Source organism: Equus przewalskii, chromosome 25 (assembly GCF_037783145.1).
Source record: "Equus przewalskii isolate Varuska chromosome 25, EquPr2, whole genome shotgun sequence".
In the NCBI taxonomy this organism is placed as follows: Eukaryota; Metazoa; Chordata; class Mammalia; order Perissodactyla; family Equidae; genus Equus; species Equus przewalskii.
In genome coordinates, this window is record NC_091855.1 from 29,415,620 (window position 1) to 29,432,150 (window position 16,531).

Consider the following 16,531-nt stretch of genomic DNA (forward strand, 5'->3'; position numbering starts at 1 on the left):
AAAATAACACCATTAGGAGGCAGGCGCAGCAATGTTTTATTCTATTTTATATTTTTCTGAGTTTCTCTCTTACTTCTCAGGAAAACATTCTGAGTTTTTGGGTTAACAGTCGCGCACACAGAAATCATGCACTGGGAATAACAAGGCTGAAATTAGTTATTTTTAAAGGGCATCTTTCCAAATTGGATTTGATATGAGCTCTATTAACTGGTATGATGGCTGGCTGAGGATGGCAAATCAAGAAATATGACAAAGGTCTAGGTAGCTGGTCTTGTTTTATATCTTCATTAATGATCGAAAAGGAGCAAACAGCACATTACATTTCGAGGATATTAATTCAATAGCTGTTGAAAGCCCTAGTGAGGTCAAGGAAAGAATTTTTTAAAGGGCCTGTAAAACTTAGAATTGATGAGAAAAGATTGAATTAAGAGAAAGGAGACTTCCCAGAGCTTGAGACCAGGTAGTGCTCGAAACCAATACTTAATGAAAAGGGTGTATTGGTAATGAGAACTACTGAGTAACACTTCAGATTTATAATGGGAAGAAAAATTAATGGAACTTGCAATATGACCCAAGGGTGAAAAGACAAAGATAAATTAGTGTATTGTGTCTAATACATGAATTTAAGAAAGTGGGCATTTATACAAAATGAAGATATCATCCACATTTATTCTTCCACCACAAATAAAAACCAGAGGAATCTTTGTATGTGCTAATCATACAGAACACCTGTACTTAAATTCTCTGTCTACATCCAGCAGCAACTAGAATTATATACAGGTCCTCATGTTGACTTGTAAGCCAGAGACACAATTTGTTATTCTATCTACTGGGAATACAACCATGAATAAAACAGGTGAAATCCTGCCCTTACTGAGCCTATATTCTAGTGGAGGGATACATAAACAATTTGGGAGAAAACTAAAGAATTTTTTTAAAGCTTTTTTTTTTTAAGATTTGCCCTGAGTTAACATCTGTTATCAATCTTTTTTTTCCTTCTCCCCAAAGCCCCCCAGTACATAGTTGTATATTTTAGTTGTATGTCCTTCTACTTCTGCTATGTGGGATGCCACCTCAGCATGGTTTGATGAAGGATGCTAGGTTTGGGTCCAGGATCTGAACCCGTGAAACCCTGGGCCGCCAAAGCAGAGTGTGCGAGCTTAAACACCTGGCCACGGGGCTGGCCCCTAAAACTAAGGAATTTTAAGAAGAAAATTAATGAATAATAAAATAAACATATACTTTGAAAAGTGTTGAAAATGCTATGTTAATTGCATTTGTGTTAAGCCTTACAGATAGAAAAGTTAAAATAATAATTTACCACCATTTTAGTTGTCTATCTGTGCAACAAATCACCCCAAACTTTGATTTAGAACAACATCAATCTCCTCTTATTATTATCCTACAATTCTTGGGGACTGGCTAGGCTCAGCTGGCCAGTACTTGCTTGGGTTCTCTTCACAGTTTTAGCCAAACAGTGGCTGGGGCTGGAGTCATCTCTAAAGCTTCTGGGTTCTTCTGTCTTGTGTCTGGGCTGGGAAGACTCAAACAGCTGGGGTCTATAACAGCTGCAGCTCCTCGAGCATCATTCTCTGTTCTATGTGTTCTGTCCTTGAGGTTTCTCAGCATGATGGCTTCCGAGTAGCTCTGGGTTCTAAAGACACATGGCCTGAAAGTGAGAGAAAAAACCAGGTGGGAACTATATTGCTTTTATGTCTTAGTCTAGGATCAGTCAGTGTCACTTGTATCATAATCTGATGGTTGAGAAATTTATAAAGGTCCACTCAGGCCCAAGGAGAGGAAACAGACACCACCTCTGGTTAGGAGGAGCATGGACATCATGTTATAAAAGTACACGTGGGCTGAGATATATACTGCTGTTGTAGTCTTTGGAAAACACACTGTGCCATATCAAATAATAATTGATTCTCTATTATTTACAAAGCAAATTGGTGAGTTTTCTGGTGAATAAGCTCTGAGAGATGGCAGCTCATTAAGGAGAAATAATATCAAGTTAAAATGAACATTAATTAATGTGTTGTGACAACATAAGATTTTTAAAAAGCTAGTGCAAGACACTGGGATGATTTTGTACAATATAATTTCACAGAGAGAGTAGATTCTGTAAGTTTAAGGGAAAGAGATCACTGTGGACCATTTTGAGAAATTTCACATGGGAGAAGGACTTTGATCTCTAGACTGGATTACAGGCTGAGAAATGGATAAGGCACTCCCAGGGTAGAGGAAGAATGAATAAAGGCTAAGAGATGAGGACATCCATAGAAAGTCTGATCTGAGGATAGTGAAAAGACAGGAAAATTTCCTCAAAGAGTGATTAAAACAATAGCAACCAAAATTCAAGCAGACTAGAAAAACCACAGGGACATTAAACACATCCCTGAAAAATCAAGGGAGAAGAAATGGAAAATAAAGATCTTGGCCCTCCTTGAGTTGTCAACTGAAATTTATTAAGGAAATCAACATAATATTGTAGTAGGACATTTGCATGTTAAAAACTTGACTCTGCTTATGAATAGGTAAGAAGAAGATACCATTATTAGAAATCAGTTCTATGACAGTTTGCTAAAAAAGTAGAATGAAGTATACAACCTAGGTGCATCTTGAGAGAGAGCCAAATGGTAGCTCTGTTGCCTTTTACGGCCTTGTCTCAGAAGTCACTCAGTGTGACTTCTGCCACATTCTTCAGACTGAGGCAGTTATGGATCTGCCTATGAGGCTCTTCATAATACTTCCTCATTTTATGTGAGAGAAGAAAAGCCAGAGTGAACTCAGTTGTTACTGGATCTTGATTTTTTATCTGCCATCCAGGGAGACCCCTGAAGTTAGAGCCCTTGTTCAATTCATCTTTGTAACCTCACTAGTTGGCACAGTGCTGGGCATAAAGTATCTGTTTGTTGAGTAGAAGAAAGCAGTAGTCCCTGCTTGGATAATGATTGGTTTATAGTTTCTTAAATCAGAGCTATGATCCCCATAATTATCCTCCCATTTCAACTGGTGGATTTAGCCACATGTATGTCCACATATGGAAAACTCCATTGATCAGATTCTCCACCAAGCTACAAATTATATGTGTCATTCTCTAGTATCTGTTGGTTGGTTAGTTTCTGTGTGTGTGCGTGTGTGTGTATATACATATACACATATATATATATATAATTTTTTTATTGAGCTTGTCATTTTGCATGCATGGAGAGGAGCTAGAACTTTTTTGTGATATTTTACAAAAAAGAACTGTTTTTAGAGGGAAATCAGTGTGAAAAAGACTCTCCTAACTTAAACTTATAGCATCTAAGATCTGTCTTCATAAAGCAGTTGAGAGTTCAATTCTTTATATATATTTTAATATAGTTAATATTTTAGTATATTTTAATATATTTACAATATATTTTTATATTGTAGGCTATTCTTTAATTGGACATTATTTCATATTTATATCCCACTTTTAGGGGTTTTGTTTAAAGTGGCCTGTATCCAGTTGTTCTCAACAGCACTTCAATCAATTTTGCACTTTACGTAATTACCCCAAATATTGACAATGTATCAGAATGAGGCAGTAGAATGTAAACAAAACAGGACAGATCTTTCTTATAAGCCTTCCCCACTCACCTCAGAACCACCGCTGATCAAGCATCACTTCCTCATTTCAGTTTTGAATTTTGAATCCATAGCAGTGATTTCGCCTCATAATGCCACTGTTTAGCTATGGCGACATTGCCTTTCTTCCCTACCAGTTCTACCAGACAATACTGTTTTATACAGTAATATGCTTTCTACCGTTTTCTCTGAGAGAAGTGAAGACTGGCTACAAAAACCAAACACAGCAGGCTGAAAAATAACACTGTTCATGCTCTTCCTTCCCCATATACAGCGCTTCCCTTGGAATAATTTCTACCACAAATGCTAGCCTTCTGAAACCTAAAGCAATTGATAAAGCTCACTTAAATTCCACTGCTTCCAGGAAGCCTTTCCTATAATGATCTAACAAGCCTTTCAATATTCATAATGATTTGTTTACACTATTGATTTGTTAATTATTCATTCAAAAAATATTTATTAAGTACCTACTATATAAAAACACAATGCTAACCAAGGGGTGCATAAAATCAGTGGATAAAGAAAACAGGCATCGACTCTGTCTTACAAATTGGATTAGTGATTTTAAGGAAATAAGTAGGGGTCCTGTGATAATAACAAACGTGTGTTTCAATGTGTCTGTATGTGGTATATGTGCTGATAGGGAGTTTTACAAAAAATACCCCAAAAAACCTCTTAAAGGAGTTTACGTTTAAGCTGAGACCTGAAGAAGTTAATCATGAAAGGACGTGATCAGTGTTGAGGATGGGAGAATGGAGCTACACAAGGTCTAAGGAAGAGCATCTGCTGAAGCTCTAGGAAATAAACTGCTCAGCACATTCAAGAGACTGAATCCAGAAAGTTTGGAGAAGCAGAGGTAAGGCTGAGTTAGGGACCAGACATGGCAGAGGGTTATTTTTAGCTCAAAAATGCTGTAGAAGGCCATTGCAAGACTTTGAGCAAGGGATTTCATGCAATTTCATAGTGAATATCTTTTCCCTTTTGAAGCTTGCATAGTTGTTGCTAGAGTATTTGCCTTAGTTTCTTTTTGTAAGCGGTAATCTACTTTTGTCCTAGAATGTGGTCATTACCTACCAGTGTCTCTTCCATGCTACCTGATGGAAAGTAGATGTTCATTAAATAGTTGTTGAATTGAATTGAAACAACTAATTTAACCACTTATTTACTTTCATCAGACCTATCAATTGTTTGATTATATATTTATGATCTAGTGTTATGCAACAATTCCCCCCAAAAAACTTAGTGACCAAGTCAACAATAATCATTTATTCTCTCTCACAGTTTCTGTGGGTCAGGGTTTTGGAAGCAGTTTGGTTGGAAATTTCCAGAATGGGGTCTCTCATGAGGATGCAGTTGACTGGGGCTGCAGTCATCTGAAGGCTTGATTGGGGCTGGGGCATCCACTTGCAAGATGGCTGACTTGCACAGCTGGAAGGTTGGTGCTGGTTGTTGGTCTAAATTCTCAGTTCCTTTTCATGTGGGCTGCTTCACAGGGCTGTTTGAGCATTCTCATATCTTGGTGGCTGGCATCCCTGAATGAGCCATCCTAGGGACCAAGGTGGAAGCATCAGTGCTTTTTATGACTTAGCGTTGATTCAGTGTGGGATGGACAATCACAAGAGCATCGATGCCAGTAAGCATGTGGAGCCATCTTGGAGGTTGATTATCACAGGTTGTAAGCACTGAATACTAAATTTGTTTACTATAGATAGTTTGAGAGTCCTCGTTCCTTATTCTCTGTTTGCTAAGTTTAGTACTCTCCAGGAGGGCTGCAAGTGAAATTAACTTCTCTATTGCAAAGACGATCTGGAGATTCTAATTCAGATGCTCTAGTTCATGCAGAAGGCTGCTGAATACAATTCAGTCTCTCTTCCCCTCTCAGCTCCATTTCCTTTTTGCCACCATGGGAACCAAATGGTAAACCTCTTAGGACTACTGGTAGCTTTTAAAGCATATTTACAAGATTAAATGAGACAGCATGTCTTTAATTTCCTATTTAGCTGAAGAGTATTATGTTTCTCTATTTGGAAAGTGGTTTTGTCAAGGTACTGGAACAAGGGATAGGAAATTAGGATTTCTAGGATCAATTTCCTAAGTGACTTATGAGTTGCTGTGTACCCTTCAGCAAAGCATCTAATGTGCTTGTTTGTAAAATGGGGATATGAAGAATAAATCCTTACTTCAAGGGAATGCATCATAGTTGAATTCATATTAATGTAATAGGCTTTGAAAAATCTCACAAGAAAAGTGCTATGGAATGCAAATGATTATGGTGTAAAGCTCTTGGGGATACAAGGTGCAATATGCCTGCAAAATACTAAATCGCTCTATTTCACCTGCTGTAGTTATTGGCTTTTAATTTCAAAAAGTACCTCATTTTCTTGAGTTGTGGTAGGACAAAGGGCAAGCTCAAATCACATTTGTAAATGATACCTTGTTTTGGTAACTGTCTTTCATATCACCTTAAAAGGGCTCTGTCATTCTCACATGGAACTCACCTTTATAATCAAATAACATCATTCAAAGAAGATAATTGCCCTTTACTCTTATGCTAACCATAAAAGGTATATCACATAACACCCACAGTTTTTTTTTTACTACTTAAAGCATACTTGAATAATTATGGAAGTATGAGGGAGGATATGTTCTAATATAGAAGCTAAACCATAAGCCCATGACATGATTAATGTATATTATATTTATATAGTATACATATAATCTAATGCGTGTGTATACACACCTAAAATCTAATATATAGTGCTTGTTTTGCATTTAGTATCTGGTACATTATATTCGTATTCTTAGAAATTATCTGAGGATTATCTTGTCTTCAACAGGAAAGGAGAGAGGAAAAGTTAGATATTAGGTATTACAGAAGTTTTACAAATGACTCAATTATAGAAATTTTTGACAGTATTTATTTGATATGCCCTAAAATCAAACTCCACTGTTGGCAAAACTTAGAGTAGTTCTATTTTTATTGCAGACTTCTTTCCCTTCCCTAACATGATTTTCTATTTCTAATCAGTTACACTGCCCCTCTCTACCTTCAGGCATCCATTAGTTTCATGCTGTTTCTCTATCAAAACCTCTTCTTGAGAATAGAGCTGAAATTTCTTCTCATGAAAAGCAAAAGTGACAGAAAACAGCTTAAAATGTGACCTCAGCCTAAGGAATTTGCAATTTAAACAAGAATGAAGGTCTTTTCGTGGAAGTTGACAAATGACCCCAAAGTGCCTCCTAAGAGGACAAGGAGACTTCTTCACCCATAGTAAGTATGATTGGCTTTGCCCACAACAAATCCAATAGCCAATTGGAATCCTGTGGAAGAGTGAGAAATGAAGAGGAGGCAAATCAGAGTGAAAAAAGGGCAAGGGTCAGAGTTACGGCTTCTCCAGCAAATCTCTCCATCCTCCCTGTATTCTTGTCACTCTTAACATTTAGCCATTAATTGTTTTTATTAAGGAGAAAAAACTCTGCTAATAGGAAAAAAATTGTGACTTCTATTTATCAGTTATTTTCTAGGTATGTAACAAATCTTTCCAAGACCTAGGATTTAAAACAGCAAACGGTGATTGTTTTTCCTGGTTTTGTGGATTGACTAGGTATTTCTTCTGTCCTGGGTCAAGTTACTTGGAGTAGGATGATTTAAGAATGTCTCTTGAACATATCTGGTGGCTGGCAGTGGTTGGTCTAGGGGTGCCTCACTTACCTGTCTGATGGCTGGCTTGATGTTACATGGGGCCGGGCCACGTATACCTCATCGTTCAGCAGGCTAGTCCAAGTTCTTTCTTATGGAGGTGGAAGCAGCAAGAACAGGCATGCTCTAAGTGCATAAGCCATTGCTTATATCACATTTGTTCATACCCCATGTACAAAGTAAGCCAATGGCTAGGCCTAGGGTCAAGAGATTGGGAAATTGACTCCACTTTTTGACAGCAGGAGTTTCGAAGAATTTGTGGCCAGTTTTTTTTTTAATCTGCCACAGGCTATAAATTCTATCATTGTGTCTTGAGTCTCTCCTTTCTTATTGATCCCCCAACATTAGAAATATGTTGCTTCTTTGTTTCCCAATTGATACCCAGTACCAAAGTATTCTCCTTTTGTCCCCCCCAACAAAGACGTTTTCTTGAGAAAGGGGATAAAAATCTTCTTAACATTGAGGTGGGTAATCATCCTCAAGTGGTCTATCATTTTAACCTGGAAAAAGTGTATTAAGCCTAATGTCATCATAATATGAATAGAATCACAGATTTCTATAGACCAATGTAGACAGAGATATTTTAGTGTGAAGCTAAGAATTCCTTTTGATTCAGAAATATTATCATGTGTGTTCCAAGTGGTAATAAATAGTCTTTTTGAAAAGTCATTGTTCACCTAGAGAAGCCAGGCTCATACCTGTCCTTTAAAAGTGGTGCTGACACAGAAAGACACCAACTACTGGAAATCCAACTACCATTGTATCATTTTCCCATGTCTTTTTGCCTTGTCTCTTTGTGTCTTTCATGATATGTAGCTCCATGTCTGCAATCTCAAATATGTTCATCCATCCATCCATTCATTTAGCCATTTATTCAACAAATATTTATCTAGAGTGTACTGTGTGACTGTTACTATTCTAAGTGTTGGGGATACAGCAGGGAAGATAATGTCCAATGTCCCTGCCATCATGGAGCTCACCTTCTAATAGGGTTGCTGGCTCTTTTCTCTTTGCTACATCTTGGCTGTGCGTTTCTACTGAAGGTTCAAAGGGAATATTTATCATTAGAGATAAGGTGGGCACAATTATCAGAATAAGCCACTGGGACAGAGTGGTAATTAGTGTTTGCTCCCACAAGGATCTGTTGTGATAGCTAATTGATTGTAAACTCCTGAAGAATTAAGTCAATGAGTAGCCTCCTAATATGCATAGGGTATATAAGCTGACATTTTCTAAGTCTGATATAAACAAACCAAACTTGAGCCCCTGTTATGGAGATCATAGTTCTTACAAAAGGACATAAGCCAGTTAACAGATCCAGATTGCTTGAGTGTAAGACCTTGCCCTTTTAAGGAAGACCTCATAATTCGACCACAGATGTAGACCATGTGTCTTTCCCTAAGCCTTCCCAAAATGATCAGCGGCCATTTCCAGAGTCACAGTGATCTCAAAAGGTAAATGTCCAGACTTTCTTGATGATATTACGTAGTGGCTCTGAACTTATAGCAATCACTAGACCTAGAGTACCGCTCTGGTCCACTGGTTGCAGAGGCTGATAGAGATCAAGTGATAAGTGGAGTCTTAAACAAATCTATCTCACAGTCTCTCTAGTGGGACTGAGGGTCCATCCCTTGTTTTATTTCTTTTTCTTTGCCAGATCCAGACTGTGGTAGGAATAGATAGACTAAGTAGTTAGAAGAATCCCCACAATGGTTTGCTGAACTGTAGACTTTTATAGTAAGAAAGAGCATGTGGAAGTGGCTAGAAATGTGCCTCCCAAGACAGTAAAATGAATGCTATCTGGGATCCTTAGGAGAATGGCAAATTAGTACTTTTATCAAAGTCTTGACAGATACAGAAGTCTTGATTACCATCTCATCCCTATTTAACTTGCACATTTTGTCAGGAAAAAATGTAGATGGTTTGCAGAAAATGACTTCGATTATTGAAGCTGTAACCAGATCATGCTGTAATTCACAATTGTAAATCCAAATGAGGTATTTTTACTGAAACAAACAGCAGAGATTGTGACACCTGATATATAATTATTGGCCTAGAAAATACTTTTTTTCTACGTCTCTGGTATCAAACAGAATCATAAATGGTCTTCAACTGACAAGGATGTCAGTATACTCTTTTCTCTTGCCTCTGGGTTATGACAACTGTCCTACTATCTCATTATATAATCTAAAGGAAATTAGGTTATCTTTTTTCCTGCAGCTTTAGTGAGGTATTATTGATAAGTAAAAATTGTATATATTTAAGGACTACAAATTGATATTTTGTCATACATATACATTAGGAAATGATTACCACAATCAAGCTAATTGACGTATCTATCTCTTTTTTATTTACCATTTTTATATGTGTATGGTAAGAATACTTAAGATCTACTCTGTTAGCAAATTTCAAGTCTTCAATACATTATTATGAACTATAGTCACCATGCTGTACATTAGTTCTCCAGAACTTATGCATATTATAACTGGAAGTTTGTGCCCTTTGACTGATATCTGCCTATTTCCTTGGCCCCTAGCCCCTGGAAACCACTCTCCTCTTCTCTGTTTCTATGCATTCAACATTTTAAGATTCCGTATAAGCAAGATCGTGCAATATTTGTCTTTCTGTGTCTGGCTTATTTCTCTTAGCATAATGTCCTCTAGTTTATTCCATCTTCTCACAAATGGCAAGACTTCCTTTTTATTAAAGGCTGAATGATATTCCATTATATATGCATACCACATTTTCTTTATCCATTCATCCATCAACAGACACTTAGGTTGTTTCCATATCTTGGCTATTGTGAATAATGCTGCCATGAACATGGTAGTGGAGATATCTCTTTGAGATAGTGATTTTATTTCCTTCGGATATATACCCGGAAGTTAGATTGCTGGATCATATAGTAGCTCTATTTCAAATTTTTTGAGGAACTTCCATACTGTTTTCCATAATGGCTGCACCAATTTACATTCCCACCAACAGTGTTTAAAGGGGAACTTGGTAATCTTGATAACACAGAGACGTGGTCCATTTTATTAATGCTATGAAGCTAATTGGACTAGGCAGGCAGGAAGTGGCAAGCACCCTAGATAACTTATTAAGTTTCTCCCATGTCAGAGGGTGACAATAATAGCTGAAAAACTTCAGAGATTTTGCAATGGTGAAGTTTCTAGGAATCTAGCAGTCTAGTGCATGTCAGTATATCACCTTTAAACGGGGAAACAACTGTTGCATCTGCACTGTGCACCCCGAAGAAGAAAGCACATTTGTGTCAGTCTGACCCACATATTGTATAACCGCAAGGCCGTCCGTTTTTGGTGGAGTTCAAAACGAAAAATAATGGCCTAAAGAAGCTACATACTTTGACACAAGTTTCCCCGCCACTTGAGTGTTGGAACTCAGAAGAATTCATGGTAAGGGAAGTGTCTGTGGCAGATAGAGATACTGTATGGAGCCTCCAGGAAATCCTCACAGGAGAATCAACAAAGTGGATGCCTACACTTTTGGAGAAGGGCCATGTTTTTTACTGCCAACAAATATTCCCCACTTTAAAAAAGCGATGTTTGATTTGCTATTGGGCCTGGGTAGAAATTAACATCTTACCGTAGGACAGCTAGCAGCTAAGTGACCTTAACTGGCTGTGTTACCAACCACTAAAACTTGAAAAAAAATGGAAATTCTATGGGAAACCAAACCTAGGGAGATCTCTCGAAGTCTGATATAAACATTGTGAGCAGGTGGCTCAGGTTGTCATGGTACCTGTTCGTATTGCTTCCCTGCTCTCCGTTATCGCACAATTGTGGCTTCATCATGAGTTCTCAAATCATACATTAATGGAGGAGGAAGATATCAGACTTACTATATGAATGGATCTTCATGATATGCTGGCACTAGCTATAAGTGGATGCAGCCCTATAATACAGTCGTGAAGGAAAATTTTCCCAGTGGGCAGAACTTTGGGAACAATATCTGTTTTGAGGTATGGACCTACGCTACTTCATAGGCAATGACTTTGAATTTATTACATGGTTAGCAACTTACAACAATATTGAAGGATTAGTGGCAAGGAGATCTGAGAAGAGGTAGGTGAACAGGTCTCTCGGGATGCACAGAGACTGTGGATCTATTCAGGTCGCATGTAAATGTCCACCAGTTTTTATACACTGCAGAAGAGGGTCACAATAATTAGGTGGAGTAGGTGACTCACTATGTGGATGCCAGTCAACCTCTTTTCCTAGACATCCCAAGTGCTAAATCAATGAGTTTTCATAAAATGTGCCCGTAGTGGAAGGAAAAGCGTCTATGTATGGGCTTAAAACCATGAGATGCCCCACACCAAAGTTCATCTGGATACCACAACAGCTGAGAGCCAATCTGCCAAAACGAGAGGTCAATGTTACGATTACAACATGTACCATTCTCTGGGGAGTCCAGCAAACTTACTGATGGCAGATCAATTAGGAGTTAAATTAGGCAGTAGCCCTCTTCCTTCCTGGAGAGGGAAGGACCATTTTCCTCTTGGGAACAGGAAGTTCCTGGATTTTCAAAATGTCTTATCTACCACTTCGGAAACACTTTGGTAGCCACTATACCAATGTCTCTGTCCAGGGCATATTTTAGAGAAGGAAGAGTGGTATAGGCTCATTTCCATTGAATTTTCATGTTCCTCCTCTCCCTGTATGCCCCATGACCCTGTTGAGTGGCCTGATCAAGGCTCAATTATCACATCAACATTTTGACCTTTGGCTCAGTGGCTGTGAACATCCTAGGGTTCAGATGGTAAATGCTTCTATCAGGCAATATAATCTTAGTCCCCAATCCTCTTAAATTGGAAGCTGAGACTGACTTTTGCGCTAGTTGTGCCACAGAACTGGCAGTCTGAGAGGGGAAACTATACTGCTCAAATAATCCTAATTCCAAGGGGGAATTTTGGTTTTATAATTCAAAATGAGGGCAAGGAAGACTATGAATTGACATACGAGACACTTTAGAGAGCCTTTTTGTGCTCCTTTGCCCTATAATCCTGATTAGTTAAAAACTTTTGAAATTCAATAAATACAGAGACTGCCAAAGACTCAGATTGTACAGGAATGAAGGTTTGAATCATCCCACTAAAAGAAAACAATCTTTTTCAGCTATAGTTGTAGCAGTTTGTTGACACTTCTATACTCTAGATGACTTTTTACCTAGCTGTATGGACAATTACTGAGAGAAATATGTTAAGTTCTCCAACCATGATTGTGGATGTGTCCATTTCTCGCTTTAATTCTGTCATATTTTTGCCTCACGTATTTTGAAGTTCTGTTATGAGCTGAATACATGTTTTTAATTGCTATGTCTTCCTGACACATTTGCTCTTTTATCATTTAAAGTATCTTTGTTTGTGGTAATACTCCTTGTGCTGATGTGTATTTTGTCTTATAATAGTCATTTTAACATTTCTAAAATTACTTTTCCCATGATAGATGCTTTTATTTTTTTACTTTAAAACTCTATTTCTTGCATTTAAATGTATCACAGAATATAATTGATTTTTTAGAAAAAATCATTTTGATGATCTCTGCCTTTAATGAGTGTTTAGTCCATTTATACTTAACATAATTTTTATAAAATTTTATTTATGGTTACCATTTTGCTATATATGTATACACAAATATATATATATATATATATACTGTTCATCTTTTCCTGCATTCTTTTTAATTAATCAAATATTTTTAGGATTCAATTTAATTGCTCTTTTAGTAATTAGCAGTTGCTCTAGAGATTACAATATATAACTTTAAATCCTAAAACTCCAGGTATATATAGAAAAACGCAGCACTTTATTTCCATTTATCCTCCCCATACCCTTCCTTAGTGCTATTACATCTATATTACATACAAGACAACAAGCCAAACAATTAAGGGTTACAATTATTGCTTTAAACAGCTGTATGTCTATTTAATTAATTAAGATAAAAGGAAAACATACACACACACATAGCTCATCCTGGACTTATGATAGGGTTATGTCCTGACAAACCCATTGTTAGTTGAAAATATCATAAATCAAAAATGCATTTAATACATCTAATATACTGAACATCATAGCTTAGCCTAGCCTACCTTAAACATGCTCAGAACACTTACATTAGTCTACAGTTGGGCAAAATTATCTAACACAGAGCCTACTTTATAATAAAATGTCAAATATCCCATGTAATTTATTCAATGCTGTACTGAAAGTGAAAAACAGAATGGTTATATGAGTACAGAATGGTTGTAAGTGTCTCAGTTGTTTGCCCTCATGATTGCATGGCTGACTGGGAGCTGTGGCTGGCTGCCACTGCCCAGCATCACGAGAGAGTATCATACTATATGTTGCTAGCCTGGGAAAAGATCAAAATTCAAAATTTGAAGTATGGTTTCTACTGAATGCATAGTGCTTTTGCACCATCATAAAGTTGAAGAATTATAAGTAGAACCATCATAAATCTGGGACAGTCTGTATACACAAACATATATACTTATATAGCCTTTTATATACCAATTTCATCTTTATTCTATCCTAGAGATCTAAATTGCCCTACAGTGACATTTTTCTTGAGCCTCAAAAATTTTATCATTTCTGACTTATTAGAAATGTCATTATTTTCTCTTCATTTTTAGTGGGTCATTTTACTTGAAAGAATTTTTAGACATAGGTTTTTCTTTTTACTTTTTCTTCCATCAATTTGAATATGTTGTTCCAAATTCTTCTGATCTCCTTCGTGTCTAATGATAAACAACCATTTAATATAATCATCGTTCCTCTGTAGGCAAACTGATGTTTGTATCTGGCTGCTTTCAAGACTATCTTTCTATCCTTGGCTTTCATCAGCCTGAATATCATGCGCTTAAGAGTAGTTTCCCTCTGTTTATCTTGTTTGGAATTTTCTGAGGTTCTTGTATCTGGAAGTATTAAATTAGTTTTTGACCAAATTCGGCAGTTTTGCTCATTAAAGTTTCAATTTTTTCTGCCAACTTTCACTCCTTTCCTTCTAGCACTCAAATTAAATGTTGATTGGATCTTTTGATATTGTCCACAGGTTAGACTGCAAGTTCTTCATGTCTTTGAGCCTCTGTTCATCTTTTCTTTTTATTTTACCTGTGTTTTTTTCTCTCTATTCTTTGAATGAAGTACTTTCTACTTATCTATTTTTAAGTTTTCTAATTAATTTTTTTTCTGCTATCTCCAATCTGCTGTTGGGATCACCCTGTGAACTTTTATTTTCTGCTATTTTACTTTTCAGTGAGCTAATTTCCACTTTTGATATTTTATGTTTCCCTGTTGAAATTCCCTGTTTGTTAATTCATTGGTATCATATTTTCCATTAATTGTTTCATTATATTTAAAATAACTGTTTTGAAATTGTTGTCCGCTAAAGCCAAAATCTGAGTCCCGCTGGATTCAGATTGCCTTAGTTGGTTTACTTCCTGACCAAGAGTATCCTTTTGTGGGTTTTTTTTTCACATCTAATTTGTGTTTGCAAAGTGGATATTGTTAAGAATGTGTTGGAGGAACACTGAATTCTGTTGTGTTCTTAGAATTATTGTTTTTTGTTTCACTAGGCAATTAAATTGCCTGGATTCATACGGAAAACATTGTCTCCTTCACAGTACACAGCAACTCGTGTTTCTGTTCTGTATTTATTTCTTCCAGTTGCAATCTTTTTATCCTGATCCCTGGGGGTCTTGTCTATGTTTGCATAATTTGGTGGTCAGCCAAAGATATGGGTAGAGATTTTTCTGACATAAGTATTTAGTGGCTATGATTTTCTTGCTTCTAGGGATTCTCCCCTCATTTCCAGCTGCTCTGTCAGCATTGGGCTCCATTCTCTGACACCCCAGGCCTATGAACTCTAGCTTTATGTTAATCAAGCTGCAGACAAGTGCAGATGCTCTCAGTTACAAAAGCAGCAAATTCACGGAATTTGCCTAGGCGTGGCTCATGCTTTCAGGAGCAGATTTATCTTTCATCGCTGATTGTTTTTGTCCATGACCTTGGAGGCCCTTGCAGATGGGTATTGTATTTGTCAGTTTTTTAAATAGAGTTTTCTAGGTTTTATAATTTTTATCCACGGGAGAATTTGCACAACCATCTCACTCCATCACCTTTAGCGAGATTCTTCCTTTCCTTGTGAATTTGCCTCAATTCCCCCATGACCATGCTGCTAAGGAGATAATATCCAGCACAGTGGAGGTTTCCAGACATTGTTACAGCGCTAGTGTTTATTCCAATTGCTCATTCATTTGCCATACCAATTATTAAATCTTCTTAATATCACTCTTAGTTGTATAAATGCCAAAATGTTTGATGCTATCACTTAGGAAATGAGAATAAATAGAGATGAAAAGAAGCATAAGGACTGAGCCCTGTGCTATTCCCATGTTTAGAAGTCTAGGAAATGAGAAGAGCCAGAAAAAGTTAAATATCACCCTGATCACCTAAACATTATTGTTAAAGTGATCATTTGAAAACACATCTGATCAAATTACTTTCCTTCTTAAAATTTGTCTTTAGCTTCCTACTTTCTATAAGATAAAGTCCAAGCTCTCTTTCATGTCATGGAAAGTATATATTCCAGTTTTTTCATGTTTATATCTATGAATTAGATTCAATGCACAATGTCTGACATATGGTGGGACATCAGTAAATTCTTGGTCAGAGTTATTTATAGGACTTGGATGGTTCTACTCACTTGGTGAATTAATGCTACGTTGATTATATGAACTTTTAAAAGAATGTTTCTTGCCTCTATAACTAGATTGGAAAGTCTAGAGTGTGATGGTTAATTTTATGTGTCAACTTGATTGGACCACAAGGTACCCAGTTGGTCAAAAATTGCTCTTGGAATGGCTGTGAGGGTGATCGTGGATGTGATTAATGTTTAAATCAATAGACAGAGTAAAACAGATTGCCCCCCTAATGTGGGTGGGCCTTATCCAGTCAGTTGAAGGCCTGAATAGAACAAAAAGTTGATGCTCCCTCAAATAAGAGAGAATTATTGCTGCCTGACTGCCTTCAAACTGGAACATTATCTTTTTTCTTGCCTTTAGACTCAAACTAAGCCACTGAATCTTCCTGGGTCTCAAGCTTGCTGGCCTCTGGAGAGGAACTACACCAGTGGCTTTCCTGGTTCTTAGGCCTTCAGCGTTCTACCGGAACCACAGCGTCAGTTTTCCTACACC